General features: G+C 39.1%; 1 pseudogene; it reads right to left on the bottom strand.

Annotated features, from left to right (window-relative positions):
* Positions 1-10,982: 10,982 nt before the first annotated feature.
* On the bottom strand, positions 10,983-17,086 carry LOC149250747 (FT-interacting protein 3-like; annotated as a pseudogene).
* Between the last annotated feature and the right edge of the window lie 5,250 nt (positions 17,087-22,336).

Genomic DNA, 22,336 nt, shown 5'->3' with positions numbered 1-22,336 from the left:
AAGAACCAGAAACTCAGACATTAAGAAATGGGATAGAATATGATAGTTAAAAACTTGGCCAAAAGTGGAATTTTTTACCTGGACAGTGTTTCATAGGCGCACCTTAACCCGTGACCAACTGAGAAGGAAGGGGACGCATGGACCTTCGCGCTACGCCTTGTGCTAAAACCAAGAAGAAACCATGGAGCACATTGCAAATTCCTGTAGCGTCAGCAACAACCTATGGCAAAATCACCATCAACTCTTTGAGATCACTGACAAGAACATAGGTAGCATAAGAACAACAATAGAGAAATGGAGCAGCAAGTCATACCGTAGCACAATACTGAACCATGCTTGGAATCTATCCATCAGTTTCCTCCTATGGAACCTATGGAAGGCAAGAAACTAGGTGATATTCAGAGAAGATGAAAAATCCAAAGAGGAAATATGGAGCCAAACCATGAAAAACATAAGAGAAACAGTAATCCTCGAAAATTGGAATGAGGAAGACTAGAAGACGGAGGCAACAGAGACCCACATTATGAACCGCCTGCAAATCAAAGTAAAAAACACAAACAAAAGAGGGAAGGAACACAAGCTAGGCAATGCAAGAGCCGAAGAAAGCTATAGGAACCCATCACAGTGTTTCACTAGACTAAACTTTAATGGCGCGGAAAAAGGCAACCCAAGGGAGGTTGGAACAAGAGGGATATTTAGAGATGATGAAGGGGAGATTAGAAGGGCCTATGCAATGAACTATGGAATCGCCACCAACAACGAGGCAGAATTCCACGCGCTAAACAAGGGATTAGAAATAGCGGTTAGGGAAGGATACCAAAGCCTGTAGATCGAAGGCGACTCGATGCTAGTGATAGAAACAATTAAACAACTCTAGCAAGGTGCACCAGCCAAAAAACTGAGTAAAAGTTGGCGGACAGCATGGGTAATAACTAAAATAAGCCAGCAATTAAGGAAGGTCACATACACCATACCATCCCATGTGAAGTGGAAAGGAAATGCGCTGGCAAACCTCCTTGCAAACTGGGGATGCCAGAACAGAGAGCAGCAGTTGGATGTGAGTGTAGAAGAGCTTCATCAGAAAGAGGAAATGAGACAACTGATTCAGGCAGTAGAAGAAGACAGGCGCCAAAGCGAGCATCTAGAGAATTCGCTCGGAGTTGACGGGAGTGACGAAGGACAAGGGTAGATGCAAGTGGGACAGAATAGGTCAGACATGGAACAACAAAGGACAGACACAAGGACAGAGCTGAGTAAGATGATGGAGGGGGAATAGGAAGGATATGCCCAGAGAGTACGGGGGCAGAGATGGAAAGGAATGGAAGAAGAGAGGGTGGGACAGTAAATCCGAGGAGGGGCAGCAAACCAGTGCCAAGTGGCAGAGCAGAGTCAGCAAACAGATGGGTAGCATCGCAAGGTAAGTGGGAAGGGAGGCATGCCAAGGAAGGAGGGAAGGGAGGACAACTGGCAGTAAAATTATGAAGGGAAAATGACAAAGGGATAAAGCCTAAGGAAAAGGAAAAACATGCACTTTGCATGTGGACGAGCAAGGAGAAAGGTGGCGAGATCGAAAGAACAGACAACAAGTGAGAGCCGAAGGAGATAGCGAAGCAAAGGAAGGTAAAAGGGTATGTGAAACTTCCTCCCCCATCCTATGAAGAAATAACCAGTTTGAAATATAGAGTAGGTATGAAATATGTTATGTAGCTCTGGGTTGATGATAGAAGTCACAGTAGAAATTGTAGAGACAAGAAAGAATTTCTCAACGAAGAATCCCTAGGGGCCATGGCTAGAAAGAAGGATAAAAGTAAGGGTAAGGTGAGGGAGAGAAAGGGCTTGCAGGGCCCAAATTTGTAGGACCCCCATAGTAGAATTGACGTCTTGGCAAATAACAGTCCAGGAAGTTTGCATGTCATGTTGAACAATGATAGAGGGGATGGGAAAACCCAAAAACCAGGGAGGAATGAGTGGCACCTCATGGTGAGGGGCGAAACTGTAATCAGCCATGATATGGCTAACAATATTGAGAAAGCCAAAACTAGGAAAGGGGCATGCAACCCAATTAGTGTGAGGCATGACCTCTTGAGAAAGACTGAGCATAAGACTCAGGAAAAGGATTTTAGCATGCATAGTGCAAGTCAGGGTAAACGAGGGTACCCCAAAACCAAAAGAACTAGAGAGGCCATAGTATTGCATAAACTAGAGGGCGAAACCCCAAAGGGAATGAAATTATAGGAACGAAACCAAGAAGAGGGGGGGGGAGAAATAACCTGGATAAAAATGCAAACATAATTGATAACACTGACATCTGTGCTCATTCTGTGATAGGTATAGCCCTAGGAAAGGGTGCAACTGCAAACCAGAATGAATAGCTACAGGAAAAGAGAGCTAAGGAGCATACAAAAAGAAGAATGGCTCCCAAGCATAGCAAGAGGACAGTTAAAAAAGAAGAAGGCACCTACAGTGTAGGGAAGAAAAGGGGCAGGCAGCCAAACAGAGAGCAAATGAAGAAAATCATCTACTCCTACATGGAGGGAAACCTGAAGGAGGTTAGAGGAAAAATCTAGAGCTGGGAGAGAGATTTGAGAAATAACCTCAAGTGCAGAGACTTACCCATGGATGAATGAGAAGGAATGTTGTAGGATTCGAGAACTTCAAACGGCAGGAAATCGCTCTTCAAAAAGACTTTGCAACAATATTGGATCATGAAACACGTCGTAGCTCGAGCCATGACTCTTCATCAGGAACACATGGAAGGGGAAGTTCTAGATAAGCATGAAAGGAGTAAAGACCCAAACCTTGTCTGAGAAAAATTCTGAAAGACCTTTGTTGTTGGGAAAAGTATCCAATATGGAATGACCCTATCCCACTCTAAGGGTGATAGTACCTCAGCAACAACCGAATGCAAAGCTATTCAAGATTATTTCTTTATGAGATGTAAGAGAGAGGAGAAAGGGATCCACTAACCGTTATCTTCTGCTAATGATTGATCCAATCTTCCCTCTTCGCTGCTTGCTCCCAGCTACTTGCTCTTTCACTGGCCCAGCTACACACAGATCCTGCAAAATCACAAGAAAGGGAAACTACAAGAAGCATACATCCATAATTGATTCAAGGATTAGAATAAATCAAATATACGAGCATCAATACGCCATTGAGACACATGCATATAGAAGAACCTCAAATGCTTTATTAATGGAAGAAGTAAAGTTCTGAGAGTGTTACAACCATAAGAGGCCCAATCCAGCAACACCTCCCAACAGAAAGAAATCTCCTCTTCACCTCCTTCAAGCAAATCACCCAATAGTTCTATACTCAAACCAACAGCACTTCCTTACATTCACAAGATTCCAGCCCCCCTAGACCTCATGAGAGAGCTCTATATATAGGAGTTTTGGAGAAAGGATGAGTCAGCTTGACGCTGGCATGAAGCTGACTAGTGTCCTCTCCCACTTCAGTTATTCTTCAGTTCTTGAGTCCACTTGGAGGTTCTTGCTTCCACTTGGAGATCTAGATCCTCTTACTCATCACAAGGCGAATTCCCTGATCCAAGTGTCATTTTGGAAGCTTCCTGGGCATTTGACACCTTGAGGAATGACTGTGCCACTTGGCCAATCTCGCCCAGCGCAGGTAGCCTTCATTGGAGTTGACATTCAGCACAGGTACAGAGTGGAGCAGTTGACATTCAGCGCAGATGCTCAGTGGAGCAGTTGACATGATCCAGAATTAGCTTGTTTTTGAGTGTTTTCAGGTGGAGAACTGATATTTTGTGCTGTGGTTTGCTGACCTTGTTCCTCTAGGGGTAGGAACAACATGTTTAGGGACTTTGGATCCCTCAGATTATTGACATTTCATGCTTCATGCTGTAAGGCACAAAAATGTCTATAACAGTTGCCCCATAAAGTATGAGGTCGTTTATCGGGTGAAATGCTTTATCAGGAGGATCCGAAGTTCATTCAATCGCTGAGAGGTGCCCTGTAATAAAATACAATACAATACATTATTTTTCATTCTGCTTTCATGATCTAGCTGAGGCGGGCATTCCCATGCTCAGCTTTATAAACTCATTTTGGTACATAGAACAGACGATCATCTGATGGTAGACTGATAATTCTCTGCTGAAATTATCATCCTTTGAGTAGGATGATCATCTGCTGTAATAATGTACATATCAAATGTCTTTATATTTCCTGAATATATATCGCAGCCCGGATGGATGAAACTAGATCCGGGGTCTTCAAACTCGTTCGATCTTCACTCTAAGTACAAGTCGATCCACGTGAGAATTGCGCTGAAGTCGAACATGGAAAGACATCGCTTGATTACCGGTCAATAATGTAAACCGTTAACAAGCGCGAGAGGAATCACCGATAATGACAATGACCCTCAAGGTACTACAGTACAATTCACGTGGTGTGAATAAAGGACTTGGCGTCGAACACCACGCAAAATCTTACGGTCGAAGGTCATTGATGTATACCTGTCGCCGGAAGTGAGAAACTTGCCATTGAGGCATGCAAGCTTCAAAGTACTGAGGGGGGTGTTCCTAGATCAACTTATTGGATAATGAGCTGAAGTCGACAAGAAGCGATCCTTCAAAGGAGGGCCTTGATGAATCCCACATCAGTGACACAGAACGGAGCTAATGATTTTAGTGGAGGTGAAAACAATCTGTGAGATATGATTCAGGGTGGCGATCATGGGTGGATGAAGGATAATGTATGGCAGTGGATGGGACACGGTTGACTCTTTCTGAACAACATCTCTTGAACATATAACGACACTGATGTGATGGATCGGTAGCATTACCCCAAATGTGGATGGTTTGGCGAGGACCATGGTGATGAGACCGGTGAATGAAACAACCCAACCCGATGTGATACGGAGGACAAAGTGTCATGTTCAAGAGCGACTTGCTACCATTAAAGCTTTGAGGTTCTCCCAATTTTTCCCCAGTCATTTCTAACCAGTACCTCTTTATTTTTGTCAAGCTTGAGGAGGATAACATATGCTTGTTCTATAACCTGCCCTTCGGGCAAGCCCATCGCTATGTTTTAACGAGCCTAGCGATAGGGAAACTCGTTCTCGTCTAAAGACAAGTTTGTCACTATTTAATCATTTTAACGAGTCTAACGACAAAGAAAACTCGGTCCTTTTCATTTTTAGAGAGTCTGAAAAGGTACAGAAAGTTAACTCCAAAATTCCTTTTTCGTCATCTAATCCCTTAAGTCCGAAAAAGTATAAAACAATACAGAAGGGATGAATTTTCGATAACTTTAACGAGCCGAATAAAACAAGCGCTCGACCTTTTTGTGTAATAATCCCTCAGGTCCAAAAAGATTAAAATCTAGAGGAGGGATAGCTCTTCCGGTCCTTTTAACGAGCTGGAAGGCCAAAACTCGGCAAACTTTTCATATTTTACGAGTGAGGAGAAAAGAGCTCAAAGAAGACTCGTCTTTTGAGGAACGAGTGATAAACAGGGATAGCAACAGATTCCAGGTACAGGTTGGAATTTTCCAATCACGGCAGTGTCACAAGGATGGCTAAGTGAAATCACTCTTCGTAGCTGTTCCTCAAAATGGGTAAACAATCATATGGGGGTGAACGATCGGCCAAATGGAATGGAGGTGGCAAGTGCAAACACGACCAAGGCTTTTCATGGCTAATAATTTTACGATCACAATGGTTATTTACCGGAATAGGTTCATTTTTTAATGAGCTTAAACTCTGGAAGAAACTATTGCTCACGCTTTTCTATTTTTTAACGAGCATAAATTCCACGGTAAAACTGCTCGAACTTCGCTTTTCTATTTTTTAACGAGCATAAATTCCGCGGTAAAACTGCTCGATATACCAGTCATAAGATAAGAAATTTCTCCTGCGAGACTCCAATTTTTATAGAGCTTGCGCCTCACATAAGCTATGCTCCCTCTCATCCTTTCTTTATGCAAGTTCGGAAACGGCTAATCCCAAAAACAGATAAATAACCGCTCTTAGCTTGCACTCCAAAAGGTTTGCATGCCCCCAGGTATAAAATACAATTTCAAGGCTGCCCCTCCTCTCCCCCACTTCTGCTTTTCTTTGGGTGTTCACAGCTACTTGTCGTCTTGCTAGTTTAATGTTAACGATACTTGTCTTCTCGTTATCTTTAACGGGTCTTACGCGGTACTTGTCTTCCCGTCGGCCCAACTTTTGACAGCTCTTTTGCAAGATCGCAAGAGAATAGCTACTTGCGACAAGAGAGTAGCTACTTGCGACAAGAGAAGAACACTACTCAAAGATAAAACATTGGTGTTATTGAGGGAGGCTTGCCTCTTTCTGGTTACCCAAAGATTGTTTTGTTAACACCATCAAACGAAAACACTTCCTCGGCACTGTCTACCGAAGTAGACAATGGTGAATGACCTTTGTCAAACAAGTAACCTTATCAAAAGAATCCTATTCTAGAACAACCCCTCTTCCTTCCACGGACGGGGTACGGACTAGTCATATTCCTTCGCAGAAATTCTACCTTATACCCAAGGTTTCCTCTGCCCGAAGCAGACCAGGATGCATGCCCCCTGGGTTCCAGTCCCATCTTTCCGAATCACTCGCACTCATCGGGAAGGAGGACTGGGGGTGGAGACATTTCTTGGGTGAATAGACCATTGAGGGTTGGTATGTGACCATTTGTGATGCGTGATCCCGGAAATGAAAGTTGGTCTACGAGCTTGACCATTCTTCCTTCGTGTGGAAAACACATTACTCTAAAGAGTGAGGAGACTATAGCTCCCATGCAATATATATAGTCTCGTCCAAGGAGTAGGTTATAATCCAAGGGTCCTTGAACAACCATCACGTTCATCTGAACGGTCTTCCCTTTCAATGTAACAGGTACATTGGGGAGGATCCCTAATGGTCGACTGGTTCCTTTATCAAAACCCGAGAGATTTCTTATCTCAGGAAAAAGCTCCGGGGAACCCAGTGCTTTCCAAGCAATAGAGGAAAGGATACTCACAGATGCCCCTTCATCAATGATAGTTCCAGCCATTACCATTCTGTAGATTCGGACTATGATTCTGAATGGTATACTGGCTGGTAACCGGGGTCTGCCTAGTTGGTTCCAATCAAAGGACACAACCAGGTTGCTTGGTGGTGGGACCGAATACACGGCCGGATATGACCCTGACGATGTTCCTTCCTGCGATAAAGGAATGGGCCCATTGCCCTGATGCTCATCAGAGTCTGTGTTGATGAAAAGAATCTGGATGGTGTCATCCTTATTCTCTTCAGTGAGGGTGTCATTTGAAGATGAATCTTCAGTGACGGTGTCATTTGAGGATGAAACCTCTGAAGGAAGAACCGGGTCAACTGCCGTATCGACCTTTAGACTTTCTTCTGGTCTGGATTCAGTAGGTTCATTTTCAATGACTGACTCTTCAGCTGACCACCTGAGCGGGCCAGCTGTATTTTCAACCAACGAAGGACTTGGCACGAGTTTTTTGTATCCAGGAGGAAGTCTCAACGGTGAAACCGGGCGATCTTCCAAAACCCTCTTTGCTTCGTCTAAGAAGGGACAACGGTGGATGGCGTGATCGCCTTTACACAGCTTGCAGGGGGATCTTACTCCCCCTCTTTGTCTTGAACCTTCACTTTCGCTGGTTGACGGTAAGCATTCAACATGGCTATCAGAGGTTGATGCTCCCGAATCGTGCAACCGAGGGGACCAGTCCCTTAGTATCCGGGGAATACAAGGACAATTTCTATGGAAGTGGTCTCCTCTGCATATGACACATGGCGATTTAGGCCCGGTCTGTGCTGTGTGTGGATTTTTGTCAAATGTCTTTTGCTTGCCCCCAGTCGCCTTAGGCTCCTTCTTCTTCTTCTCTCTCTCCTTCTTCTCCTTCTTCTTCATGGGAGCTTGGCTTTTGCCGGCTCTACCTTGTGAAGATGAAGGATTGGAGGAAGAGTTATAAGAAGTAGAAGGCTGGTGGGCAGCTCTAGACTCATCTAACTGTTGACTCGACTGTTCAGGAACCATGGTGTTCTGAACTACACTGGTTGAGAATAGCCAAATGGGCAGGCCAATTGTCAGTCCTGGAAGCGACAATGTGGCCATGTGGGGCACACCAAATTCTCCCCAAGAGGAGAAAGGACTAGGATTTCCATCATGTGGAATTCCTTGGTTGGGGCGTTCCATGTTCTCAACCTACAGATCAACGCGGGAATAGGAGGTGATTATGTTCCGTTTAAAATAAATTTTATAACGACGCTTTAGACACTTGCTTTTTCACTTTTTAAGAGTCGAGAAAAAGCTAAAGATGACTCTAGTCTCCTTCGATGTTTTAACGAGCCCGAAGTGACAAATGCTCGGATGGACTTTTTCAGTTATAGAGTTTGAAAAAGGCCAAAAGAAACTGCTCTGGAGTTCTAGGCAGAGGGTGTGCCAAACTTTTCGCAAAACCACAGAATACGTTTTACGGTACGAGTGGTCGATCTTCGTGAATGCTGTGTTCACTGCATTGCGATCAGTAGGGCGGCCGACACGGTTTCCTATGGATAAAGGCTTTGATCCTATAGGGGTCTCCCAATATATACACGACGGTACGTGGGAGCACAAGTCCGTATTGATACTTATCGCTTCACCGTGGAGGAATCACCCAACCACTCAACGCTAAGATATCACGTTTAACGACACCGGAACACGTCTCTAGCTTAGACCTTTATGTGTTTGTGTTATGTTTCAATGCGTTGTTATGTAAATTCAATTTATTTTAAGGTTGATCTTGTTTAGCAGTTTGCCTTTATGGGTCACCACGAGATGTATAGTAACACTCCTAAATGCAGTCTAAGATGATAAGCAAGCTTTTCAATCTTTCGACTTTGAAAATCTTAACTACTGAGGGAAAAGAAAGACAACATCTTTTCACACAGATCATAGAGCACACACTAATGCACTTTTCCCTAAATCAACATGCAAACTGTCATAATGCACATGCACAATGCAGGTATTTCTTTTCTCTTTCTTAATGTTTGTGCGACACAAAAAGAAAGCTGTTGTATAACTTTGAATTCAATTTCAAGTGAAAGCAAACAAGCTTGTCCAAAATCAAAAGACACCTTAAGATTTACTTGTTTCGACACTAGAAATATATAAACTCAAACCATATGACGAAAGCAAAAGCTCAATCAGCTATGAACAGCAAACAAACTAACTCTTGAGATCAAAACGACACTTAATCACAGGTCTAGATCTAAGAGGCCACAGCAAGACTAGTTCACTTTCGTTATGGGAAACTGTAAATGATACAAGAAATACACAAAGAACAAACACAGTTTCTTTATGCAACCGAGGCGGAATAGTGGCAAGGAAAGTTGGTTTCAGATAGGTACATTGACTGGTAACAGGCAGCAAAAACAAGAGTGAAAACAGGGCAAGAAACAGCAGGAAACCCTAGTAGCACAAGGCAAGACTGGTCCAGCGCAGGTAGTACACAGGCAGTTTGACCTTCAGCGCAGGTAGCCCCTTCGGGAACTGCGCTGAAATGCAGACAGCCTTCACACAGCCTGCACTGAAGAACGAAACTTTCGTTTCTCTTGGTTTCCGGGTCACAGATTGCTCAAAAATTCACAGTTTTTGGCCAAATCAGAAGCTATCAGTCAAGGACACACTAAGGGATGACAAGGAGGATGAAAAGCTATCACTAAGAGCTATTTAGAGTCCTTGTGGATCAGCTCTTCAAATCATAAACTTGCCCAGAAACTGAGCTAGAGTAGCTGCCCTCTACTTTGCATTTGAAAGATCCAAATGCAGTTCGATTCGGTACTCGCTTTGTTTATGAAATGAATAGCAAAAACACAAACAACCAACAAGATACGATCCCCAGTGGAGTCGCCAATTTGTTGTTGGGAAAAGTATCCAATACGGAATGACCCTATCCCACTCTAAGGGTGATAGTACCTCAGCAACAACCGAATGCAAAGCTATTCAAGATTATTTCTTTATGAGATGTAAGAGAGAGGAGAAAGGGATCCACTAACCGTTATCTTCCGCTAATGATTGATCCAATCTTCCCTCTTCGCTGCTTGCTCCCAGCTACTTGCTCTTTCACTGGCCCAGCTACACAAAGATCCTGCAAAATCACAAGAAAGGGAAACTACAAGAAGCATACATCCATAATTGATTCAAGGATTAGAATAAATCAAATATACAAGCATCAATACGCCATTGAGACACATGCATATAGAAGAACCTCAAATGCTTTATTAATGGAAGAAGTAAAGTTCTGAGAGTGTTACAACCATAAGAGGCCCAATCCAGCAACACCTCCCAGCAGAAAGAAATCTCCTCTTCACCTCCTTCAAGCAAATCACCCAATAGTTCTATACTCAAACCAACAGCACTTCCTTACATTCACAAGATTCCAGCCCCCCTAGACCTCATGAGAGAGCTCTATATATAGGAGTTTTGGAGAAAGGATGAGTCAGCTTGAGGCTGGCATGAAGCTGACTAGTGTCCTCTCCCACTTCAGTTATTCTTCAGTTCTTGAGTCCACTTGGAGGTTCTTGCTTCCACTTGGAGATCTAGATCCTCTTACTCATCACAAGGCGAATTCCATGATCCAAGTGTCATTTTGGAAGCTTCCTGGGCATTTGACACCTTGAGGAATGACTGTGCCACTTGGCCAATCTCGCCCAGCGCAGGTAGCCTTCATTGGAGTTGACATTCAGCACAGGTACAGAGTGGAGCAGTTGACATTCAGCGCAGATGCTCAGTGGAGCAGTTGACATGATCCAGAATTAGCTTGTTTTTGAGTGTTTTCAGGTGGAGAACTGATATTTTATGCTGTGGTTTGCTGACCTTGTTCCTCTAGGGGTAGGAACAACATGTTTAGGGACTTTGGATCCCTCAGATTATTGACATTTCATGCTTCATGCTGTAAGGCACAAAAATGTCTATAACAACCTTGCCACAATACAGATCCAAAACTATAGGAACAATCTCACATTGGGCCGGATTGAACAGACTCTGTCAGAGATAAAGTGGAAATTATCACAGGGATATGAGCTTCCATGCCCTGGGTGCAGGCACCAAGTTCCGGAGTGAAGGCTTTAGTACAGATAGCATCTTTGATCCATTTATAATTCTGAATGCTCATACCCAATTTGATCAATATTAGAAACAAAAATTTCCAATCAATGCAATCATAGGCTTTAACCAAATCCACTTAATGAAGACATGATTTTTGATCTCCTGATTTAATAGTATGGATAATCTCCTGTGCTACTCCAATGTCATCCTAAATTTGTCTTCCTTCCATAAATCCGAATTGTTCTTGAGTTATAATATTAGACAAAATCAGTTTAACTCTTCTGGCTACCATTCTACATATCACTTTATAAACTAAATTACAAAGTGATATGGGCCTATAATCAGTGAATGTGTCTGAGTTCTTCTTCTTAGGATTCAGCACAATAAACATGACATTAATGGCCCTTGTTATATATCCCCTATGCCTGATTTCATAACCACCTAAAGTAGATATTGAAGCATCAAATCCTTGAGAAATATGAATTTTTTTACTCCCCAGCCATCTGGGCTTGGGCTTTTCTATTTGCATACTCTTGCAATGTATACAAGAGTTCTTTAACTCTGATTGATTGACCCAACCTTTGGTTATTGTCCTAAGAAATCCTATTCGGGATCAAATCAATAAAAGCCACCTGGTCCTCATATATATGAAACTTTGTCGAGAATTGATTTTTAAAATGTGAAACTGTTGCCTATTCCAAAGTCTCTAGTCTTTTGTATCCAATACATTCTTCATCCCAAATCTATAGAATATGATTACACTGCTTTTGAAGGTTGGACTGTCTATGGAAATATTTTGAATTTTTGTCACATGCTTTTATCTATGTGGCATCACTCTTCATTCTAATATCTTCCTCTTGTGCTTTCAACTCCAGATCAATTATCTTATCTTGATATGACATCGAAAAATAAAGAGGATCATTAATATCATTCAATAAATTCAACCTATTTTCAATCTCCTTTACCATGTTCAATTCCTCCCTTTTTTATTTCTGATCCAAAAATAGGCTTCTGTTTTCGTGATTGAAATCCTATGATGCATAATCTCCATTGGTGAACGAGAAAGACCAAGGGAAGGACAATTCCAGACTTTGTGAACCATGTCATCGAAACCTACCATCTGCAACCACCTAGTATTGAATTTAAAATGATAAGCCCTCATATCCTCCACACCTTTCCAATCTAGCATAATTGGCCTATGATTAGATACAAATAGAGGAATGATTCTCAATTCAACCTTCGAGAAATTATTTAATAGATTTAGACTAATCAAAAACTTGTCTAAATGTTTAGAGATTCCCTCCGCATCGGTCCTCCCATTCTTCCATGTAGGTTCCAATGGAACTGGCATGACATCGACCAATGCAGAAGACACCAACAATCTTTCAAAAAAGGATGAGAGATTTTCAGCTCTCATATTATTCCCCCGAATTTATGCATCTCCTAGGGAAATATTAAGATCCTTGTCACAATCAAAGAGCTTATATTCAAGATTCCCGAGCTAATAACCCTACTCTAACAACTCCTACACCCTATATATGGAGCACAAAAATTGATAATACAAATTTTATTGCATGAACCTGACATATAACCTATTAACAGGATACATGTAAAGGAATGGAAGGCATTCAAGACAAAATGTCTAGGATTCCATATCACCCCCAAGTCTCTAAGAAAACCAATAGCATTTGTAGCACAAACATGCCACTTAGGATAGATCTTTAACATAGCCCCCCATGCCTTATCTCTATCCACCATGGTTTCTTGTAGTAAAATCATAGACAACTTATACATCCGACAAAGACCTATAAGCGAACAGATTTTGGGTTCAGTTCCCAAACCCCAAATATTTAGGGAAATTGTAATCATGGAGGCACACCAACAACGAGTTGATCTCCTCTAAGGACCCAGGAGACATTTATATCCGAAATTGAAATTTTCCCCACAGTATATGCCTCGTCGATTTAAAATCTGGATTCTAGGAGTGGCCTTCCTCCCATGTCCAGAGAGAGCTCCATATGACTGCAATCAATGAGTTTTTTTAATGTGGGATGTCCCTTCTTCCTCACAGAAACATTGTTGAATGAGGGAAGATCCCTCGAATTCTTTATCGGATTGAAAAAGGACCTATTTATGATGAGATGCTCCAGTTCTTCTTTGTCTCTTAGATTGATATTTTATTTAATTAGTTATTAATATATTTATTAATGTTTTTGTTATTAAATAAATTTTTTTAAAATAAATAAATACATTTTTATTATTAATTATCTATTATAATAATAATAATTATTATAATAATCTATTTATTAGAATTAATAACTAAGTAATTATTATTAAATAAATATAAAACTATTATCAATAATTAGTTATTATTATTATTTATTTCTAAATTCATTATTTGAGTTCATTAAAAACCTAGGTTTTTAGTAGGCTCTTTTTAAATAATATTGTTTTTTTATATTTATTCATTTTTCCTTTTGAAATTTTGACTCTTCCTTCATTCATTCTTTGTCTTGAAGATAGATCCCCATTGGGATTTGAAACATTAACAAAATTCAAACTACACTGTGAAGAATCCAATTCAATTTTTTATATATAAAATTAATTTTTAAGATTTATTAATACTTAAATTTATATGTTAATAATAAATTATATTAGTGCAAAGATATAAATATTTGATAAAGGTCAATGAACACCAATGGGTAGTGGTGAACATCAAAGTATTTACTCATAACACCTCTAAATTGGATTTTAAAGGAAATCATAAAATCTATTTAAATTATGATGTATTTTAATTATTTTTAAAGAGAATTAATATATGAGTTAAATTTAAATATATTTTAAAAGAAAATATAATAATAAAAATATGGTGAAAATACAATAAGTAATTAGAATTCAATGTCATTAAAAGAAACATATTTATCTTCGAGATAAATTCAATTCCTTTTCATTAATTATTATTAAAAATAATTTGTAGATATGCTGTAATAATAATAATAGTTTATAAAATGATTAAATATATATACGAGAAATTCCGATTCTCTATTTTGTTTACTGTTACAAATATCTAGTGAATATTTCATAAAAATCAAATCTTTACCATCCATTTAATAAAAATTGATAATAAAATTAAAATTCTAAAAATTCTATTTCAAAATAACATCTGCATAAATATTAATAATTAAACTAAAATTTTCAAAATCATATTCTAGAATAGTCAGGCTTCTAAACGTAATTATCTTAAATTTAGATAATGATGATGATGGTGGTGGTTAGCGTCCAAACTTTGGACTTAAGATAATAAAAATATATTATCTTAAATATATATATATTGATAAATAAAATGTACTAATTTTCAAATTCAATCTTTTGTGATCCATAACTTGTTAATTCATGAAAATTTTGGGAAAAAATCACATAGAGAATATTTAGTCTAAACTTTTTGAACTAGCTAGTGTAGTTCATCTTCATCTATTAATTTGATATAAATAAATAAATTTTATTCTTATTTAAAAATTTTATTAAAAAAAACCAAAATGTTAAATTAAAATAGAAATGAGTACTTCAAATTCGATGTCGAGATTAGACTGGCGATGAATTATGTATGAAAATGATGAATGTTTCTAACTTTATGGGATGTGCCTGCTCCTTTTCACAGAAGCGTACAGGGACAGGGACACGGACAGCGAGGGGACTGGGTACATGGGTATCATTTCTGCTAAAACAATTCACTAAGTAAAACATGCATGTCGGATAATACCTCCACTGCCCTTTACATTCCATCCAACGCAGAGAAGGATGTATATTACTATTTGTTGTTTCAACCACGGCGGAAATAGGAGATTCCATAAAAACTAGAATGTTTTTGCTAGCTAGCTCTACATGATCGTCTATTCACCTAGAAGAACTTGGAAGATGTAAGATTTTTGAGATACACAGATCTAGATCTGCAAAACAATAAACAAGCTTGCAAGAGAAGGAAGGAAGCGAGCAAGAATTGAGGAAAGAATGAAAATTGATTCTACAATATTAGTTTTAGAATAAATACATAAAAGCAACTAAGTTAAGCTTAGTTGTACATGCAATAACTAAAGCTAAGTAGCTAGTCTAAGTGCATGTACACCAACACAGCTAGTTAACTGGAGCTAATCTAGGTGCATGTACACCAACACAGCTAGTCTAAGTGCATGTACACCAACACCCCCCCTTAAGCATAACTTAGGTGAGTGTGATGCAAAATGAATGAGTCCCGGCAACACGACCATTTTAGGTACCCATATACAATGCATAAAAAGGGAGGAAAGAGGGAAAACCCAGTGGGAAGAAACCCCCCCCCCCCAAAATATAATGCAAAAGTAGAGAAAAGACAACTGCTAACTCGATTTCCCCCATTTTTTTTTCACTCCGCTTGGGTGAAATAACAGGAGGGGATAAGCATTTGTGTAGATTCGATCGCTCTGTAATGTCGAAATTCGAATTCGAACCTTTCCAATGCGCATGTCTCTGCGAGTTGGGGGATTTTCGCTAGAGTATATATGGAAATTGTCGAAAACACCTAGGGTGAAGACTGTGCAAGGATCGTAGACCTCCCAGGTGTATTGCTCGTTCCATTTGGGGCTATAGTTGTCCACCACGGTACGAGTTCGAATCCACTTCTGCCCATATTTGGCAACACATTATCCGTCTGTAACACCCCGCCCATCTTTGGATTTAATGGGGACCAGATTCTTGGCCCCGAGAATTCCCACTTCAAGAACACCGACCGGCGGCTTCCAGAGCTGCTTGGCCGTGGGCCGGACATTGCTGGTGAGCTGCGCGGCCTCGTCGAGAACATGGTAACCCCCATCGAAGCAGAGGCAGAGATGAAGCCTGCCTTTGAATTTGTTGTCGCCACCGCTGCCATTTTCTACCTGCTCTTCCTTTTTTTCGAGATTGACCCAGTGGGAGCTCACCTGCCTGTTATCCGTGCGGCGCTCTATGGCGTTGGGAAGAATTAGAGCATGCCCAATTGCTTCCTCCTTTTCTGGGCTTACACGATCTTCGACTGTCAACACCAGATACTCCTCGAAAGGCTCTGCGGCGACGAAAAGTAGATCTTCGTTCCAGAATGGGCTGTGGCTTCGGTTCGTGGAAACTCCGGTTCTATAAGACTGAGAGCCCAGCTCGGCCTTCACGCTGAGCTCTCCATAACGGCTCTTTTCTTTTGGCTGAACGTCCTGTGCCTTGATCACGTTCACTCGCAGATACCAGAGCTTGGGCGAGAGGTATACCTTAGAACGAGTATGAACCAGGAGCCTGCCTGTATCAGACTGCCATGCCTCGGGGAAGGCCTCATCGGCCCGGGTGCCCATCCACACAGCCACCATGACATCCCCCTGCACTTTGCCTTCCCCTCGCATGTCCGCCAGTCGGTACCATTGCGGAGCCAAAGGGTTGTCCGGAGGCACTCTGGTAGGCACCTCCTGGAGATCGAATGCCACAATCCCAAGAAAATCGTCCTTCTTCCCAACGTCTGCGTCCCACAGGCTAATCTCAAGCGTGGGCGAGTTGAGATTCTCTTTACTAATTGCGAACACTTGATCCCAGTCGGGATTCAGGTTGTTGGCAATTGTTCGCATGCGGATGCTGTGGTTCCCCACTGTAATCCTCGCATAAGGATTCGAGCTTCCATTCAAGTCCTTGGCAGCCAAATTGCGGGCCTTGATAACTCGAACATACAGATATGGCATCTGCTCGACAAGATCGTAGGTGCTCGTCCTGTCGCCACTGATGGCTCCCAGAGATCGCGGGTTCAAGTCCTTGAGATCATAGTCCATGGAGTAACGAGAATCTTGAGCAGGGTGATGAAAAACGGGCACCATTTTCGTGGCCACAGGAGGCTCTTCGGCCAGCTTGGGCTCATCTTCCTTGACAGGTATTTCATCACTTTTGGGCTCCTCGGGAGCCTTTGCAGCTTCATCTTCAGGCTTCTTATCCTCCACAGCTTCAGCCTCTGCTGCTGGTTTTTCTGCCTCAGCAGGTATGATCCATTCTTGTGGTGCAGAATGAAGAGAAATCAAAGCATGCCCGTTACCTCTTGGATCTGGTGCTTTTTCTCCAGACTTCTTCTTAGCATTCTTAGGAATGTGGTCTCCAAGATTGTGTTGTTGGAGTGTCTGCGCCATAAGATCTATAGTCTTCTTCATGCATACAGATTCAGGATGAAAACCACGGTGGCAATAATTCCACATTGATTGCCTTTCGTTCCTTTCCTTTCCTTTGAGCCAGATGATCCATCAGGGGGTTTGGGATGTCCTCCCTTTCTTGGATCAGGATCCTTCTTCCCTTTTCCTTTCTGATGGTCTTTGGAATTTGCCTTTCCTTTTGCATGCACAGTAAGTGCATGCGCTTTGGAATTTTTAAGTGTGCCCATTTTGATGAGCTTATCTTGCTCATGCATCAAAGACTGAATAAAAGAATCCAGTAACGGCATCTTCCAAGCTGCACCAGTTGCAGATCTGACTGTGTGGAATGTAGAGACGAATACTGCATACTCTGGACCAAGTTTTGATAAAATGGAAAGAATCAACTGCTTTTCTTGCTTGGATTTGTCGATCCCGCATCCTTTCAGCTAAACCAACAAGGCTTTATACCTTGTGAAAAAATCTTGAATGTTCTCAAAGTTTCTCGGATCTAATGAGTTTAACTCATTTTTGAGAATGTGACCTTGCATTTCATCCTGTTTTCCAAACAATTCTTCCAAAATTTTCCATACTTCATTTGGAGTTGAACATGATTCAACATGAAATAGCAGTTCCAGAGAAATAGATAAACATAGGATGCCGAAGGCCTCGTCCATGCGATTGAAATATCTTGTTTTCTCCATTGCCGATGTTGGTTCAACTTCCGTTTCCATGGTTATTCGAAATAAGCCTCTACTTCTGAGATGAAGTTGAATCTTTGGCTTCCATTCGAAATAATTATATGGAGTGAGAATTGCCGATTGTGGAAACTCCAATTTAGACTCCATTCTTTGTTGTTGCTTCAATTTTCTGAACCTGCAAATAAAATTGCTTGTGCAGTGATTACAAATCCCTGTGCTCTGATAGCATGTAAGATTTTTGAGATACACAGATCTAGATCTGCAAAACAATAAACAAGCTTGCAAGAGAAGGAAGGAAGCGAGCAAGAATTGAGAAAAGAATGAAAATTGATTCTACAATATTAGTTTTAGAATAAATACATAAAAGCAACTAAGTTAAGCTTAGTTGTACATGCAATAACTAAAGCTAACTAAAGCTAAGTAGCTAGTCTAAGTGCATGTACAACAACACAGCTAGTTAACTGGAGCTAATCTAGGTGCATGTACACCAACACAGCTAGTCTAAATGCATGTACACCAACAGAAGATCAGGGTTTCATTGGTCCAGTTATCTGTCATGTGTGTATGAGGAGAGGAGTAGCAGAGAAGTGAAGCACTCGTTGGTGAAATGTCCCCTTCGCTAAGGAGATTTGGAATGGGGTTTTGGAAACTCTTAACATTATTCCCATTCAGGATCATTACTCTAGAAGCATGCTTAGTTTCTTGGTTCGAAACTGAGCAGGTAAATCGAACCTTTCCTTTCGATGTTATCTGTTCTATATGGCGTAGCATGAATTCTCTGGTGTTCCACCAGAAAACGGTTGTGGTCAGGATGTTGTGACTAAAACAGTGGTATACTATCCTGAAATAAGGTTATTTTATAGTTTTATAACTGTGCATGTATTACTATTTCTGGTGGGACAAACAGTAAGGCATAAATTATTGTTTTATGGGCAGTTCTTATATGTACATGGCGACAACAAAGCACATCATTAATCAGGTCAAGGATTATACACAATTTAATCATTTTATTTTATCAAATTGGATGTAGCCCATTCAAAATGTGGTGAATTCTTTTCAGAATATTTCTTTTAGGTACATTTATAGGAAACCGTTGCCTGTATGTAATCAAAAAGAGGTATTTCTAAAGTCATGGGAAATATCTACATTCCTTTATTTGTTCAGGATGCCTTTTATAAATGTTGGAACGATATTTTGTTCTATTTAGCTAATCTCACTGGGATCAAACTTTGGTTTCTTTTGGGAGACGCAATGTCGGTTATTAATGGTGGGATCAACATCTGCTGTAACTTTTTGATAGGCGATACGAAGTTTATTATGTTCTTATGGATTTCGGTACTTTTATCAGAGGAAAGAAGGGGAGATATTGCATCAAAACAGACAGAAACTAAAGACATCCTCAGTTGGGAATGACGATTAAAATGAGATTCATCTTTGATTTTGTACTATCTTTTTATATCAATAAAAAGAAAGCGTTTTTTCCCTTAAAAAAAATATTCCACCCCTAACACTCCGCCCATAGTCATACATATTTAGCCTTACCCGAAATTGCATGAATCAGATAGAATTGGTTTTCCCATAATTGGAAATAGCCAGATCCCTTGATCGAGAGCTCATTACCAGCTGTCAAGAGAACATCAATAGTAGTCGTCTCGCCACTTCTATTTAACTGTTTCCTATCATCCAAAATCAATTAGGTTCCACCAGGTGAGGCTGCAACCTAGAGAGTACTATAATGCACTCAAGAATTAGAGAGACGATTTTCAATTCTGAGAGAGTGTCCTTCGTCGGAGTATCAGCCTCGGAGTTTGAGTTGTTATAATGTCTCAGAAAATGTGTTACATGTTTGAATCTAGAGGGGATATTTACATCTCCAAAAGGGGCTAATATGTTTCTTTGTGGCCATTGAAATCTTGTGAAGAGGACAATAAACTATTTTCATATGGTTCTTTGTGGCCATTGAAATCTTGTGGAGAGGACAATAAACTATTTTCATATGGTTCTTTGTGGCCATTGAAATCTTGTTGAGAGGACAATAAACTATTTTCATATGGTTCTTTGTGGCCATTGAAATCTTGTTGAGAGGACAATAAACTATTTTCATATGGTTCTTTGTGGCCATTGAAATCTTGTGGAGAGGACAATAAACTATTTTCATATGGGAATGGGAATTGAAATCTTGTGGAGGATAATAAACTATTTTCGCATGGGAATAGGAATTGAAATCTTGTGGAGAGGATAATAAATTATTTTCCCATGGGAATGGGAATTGAAATCTTCTGGACAAGATAATAAACTATTCTCGTAAACATAAGAGTTAAACAATCGAGATTGAAATCTTTTAGTAAACAGAAGAGTTAAACCATGGGAATTGAAATCTTGTGGAGGATAATAAACTATTTCCATATGAAAATGGGAATTGAAACTTTGTCGAGATAATAAACTACTCTCACAAACACAAGAGTTAAACAAAACTGTCCAGTGTTGTTCCACACAGAAAAATGGTCTAGATACCAATTCTATTTTCCACGTGATAGATTATTAATTTTTTTCCTATTTTATATACCAATTAAATTTTCAAATTATAACATCAAACATTAATAATATTTTATAATATTCACTCATATAATTTTTATTTTTTTCCTTTTAGTTTTAGGATAACAATTGTTTTTTATATATATAAATTTAATTAAATAACTAATTATAAAAATTATTTTTATAAAAATTAGAAAATAAAATTATTATATATATAGGTTACATGATGTAGTCGAACATTAAATTAATGAGGGTTTACTTCTAAAATTGTAAGAAAAAACAAAAAAAATAGTTAGCGCCATTATGGGGAAGATGGTGCACTAACTTTTTAGATAAAATGAAATTATTATAAAAATAATAATAACTACAACAATTATATAAATTAAATGGATGGCAAATTGATAAGCATCAAATTATGAAAAGCCTTAAAATACTTCACGATACATTTCACATTATCAAGATTAAAACAAATCATAAAAAATCTCTAAATTATGAATTTATTATTATTAAAAAAATATTTAACTAATAGTCAAAATGACAATACAATTTTGGAGAAAATTATAATTTCTTGTTTAAAATGTATATTTTAATGGTTAAGTGGATTTAGCACTTTTGAAATTTACAAATTAAAGAACTTAAACTTATTATTATTACTCAAAAAAAGTCATTTTGTCTATTAATTAGATTACACTCTTATATACAATAAAAGAAACATGTAATAAAATTATTAACCATGAAGATTCAATCTCACTTGACCATGAAGATTATTAACCCATAAGTGGGATTTCTTACAATACCATTGGTTAATACCATGGATTTTCAATACCACATACACAAAAAACCATAACCCATTTCATAGGACATTTGTTCGTATGATAATTTTTTTTAATTATTCAATTTACTTAAAAAGGAAAAAAAAAGGGCATAACTACTTTTGAGTTAATTTTCTTGAATTTGTAACTACTACCAAGAATATTCTAGAATATTTAATGGAGGTTAAATCTTTACCATCCATCTAATAGTAATTTATAATTAAATTAAAATTGTTGAATCTCTATTACAAAATAGACATGCCTATTTTTGTAATAATAATAAAATAAAATGTTGGTGAGAAAAATTATAAAAAGAAAAATATAATAAAAGAAATCATAAAAATAATAAGTTGGCTTAAATCAATTTGTTATATTGAAACTTTCTTTCATGTCAAGGAAAAATGACATATAAATGTATGCAGCTATATATATTAAAGATGTTTAAATTTAGTAAGTATCAAAGAAAACTCATCCCTAGAGGTGCAAACCTTTTTCAAGCTTTTCACTCTAAAAAGTTTATATATTGAGATATTTAAAACATCTTATAGAAATTCTTGGGGATTTTATAAAACATCTCATAGAAATTCCTGAAGATTTTAAAATTTAACTTTTCTATTGGTTCTTTTCATATTAACATATAACATAAAAACCCAACAGAATATGCAAACGTTGTGATCACTATATATGAATAGTTAGAATAACATAGAGAGAATCTGACCTCCAATCACCTTCTATATAGGTGGCTTTGAAGATGATTGTAACATATCCAAGTGTGTAGCTAGAAAACATTGAAAGGATATGCTGAGGAGTTATTCACCCACTTCCATTCTATTAAGCATTGAATAATTGTTTTTCTTTTTTGTAAGCTTTGTATTACCTTTCAATTCATATATTTCAATAATCAAGTAGGTTACAGTCATATAAACCATTCGATGGCCTCAACCGGCCTAGTGGGAAACCAGGTATGCCGGCCACTGAACTTCATTATAAGCCATGCAAAACATAAATAGCCTGAGTGTGTCTATCTAAGCCTTATAAGACTTATAGTATGTAAAT

This window comes from Pinus tabuliformis, chromosome 7 (assembly GCF_031772625.1).
Source record: "Pinus tabuliformis cultivar Carrire ecotype Pingquan chromosome 7, CPIR1, whole genome shotgun sequence".
NCBI lineage: Eukaryota > Viridiplantae > Streptophyta > Pinopsida > Pinales > Pinaceae > Pinus > Pinus tabuliformis.
The sequence above is the reverse complement of the archived record's forward strand: the minus strand, read 5'-3'. Positions and strand labels throughout refer to the sequence as shown.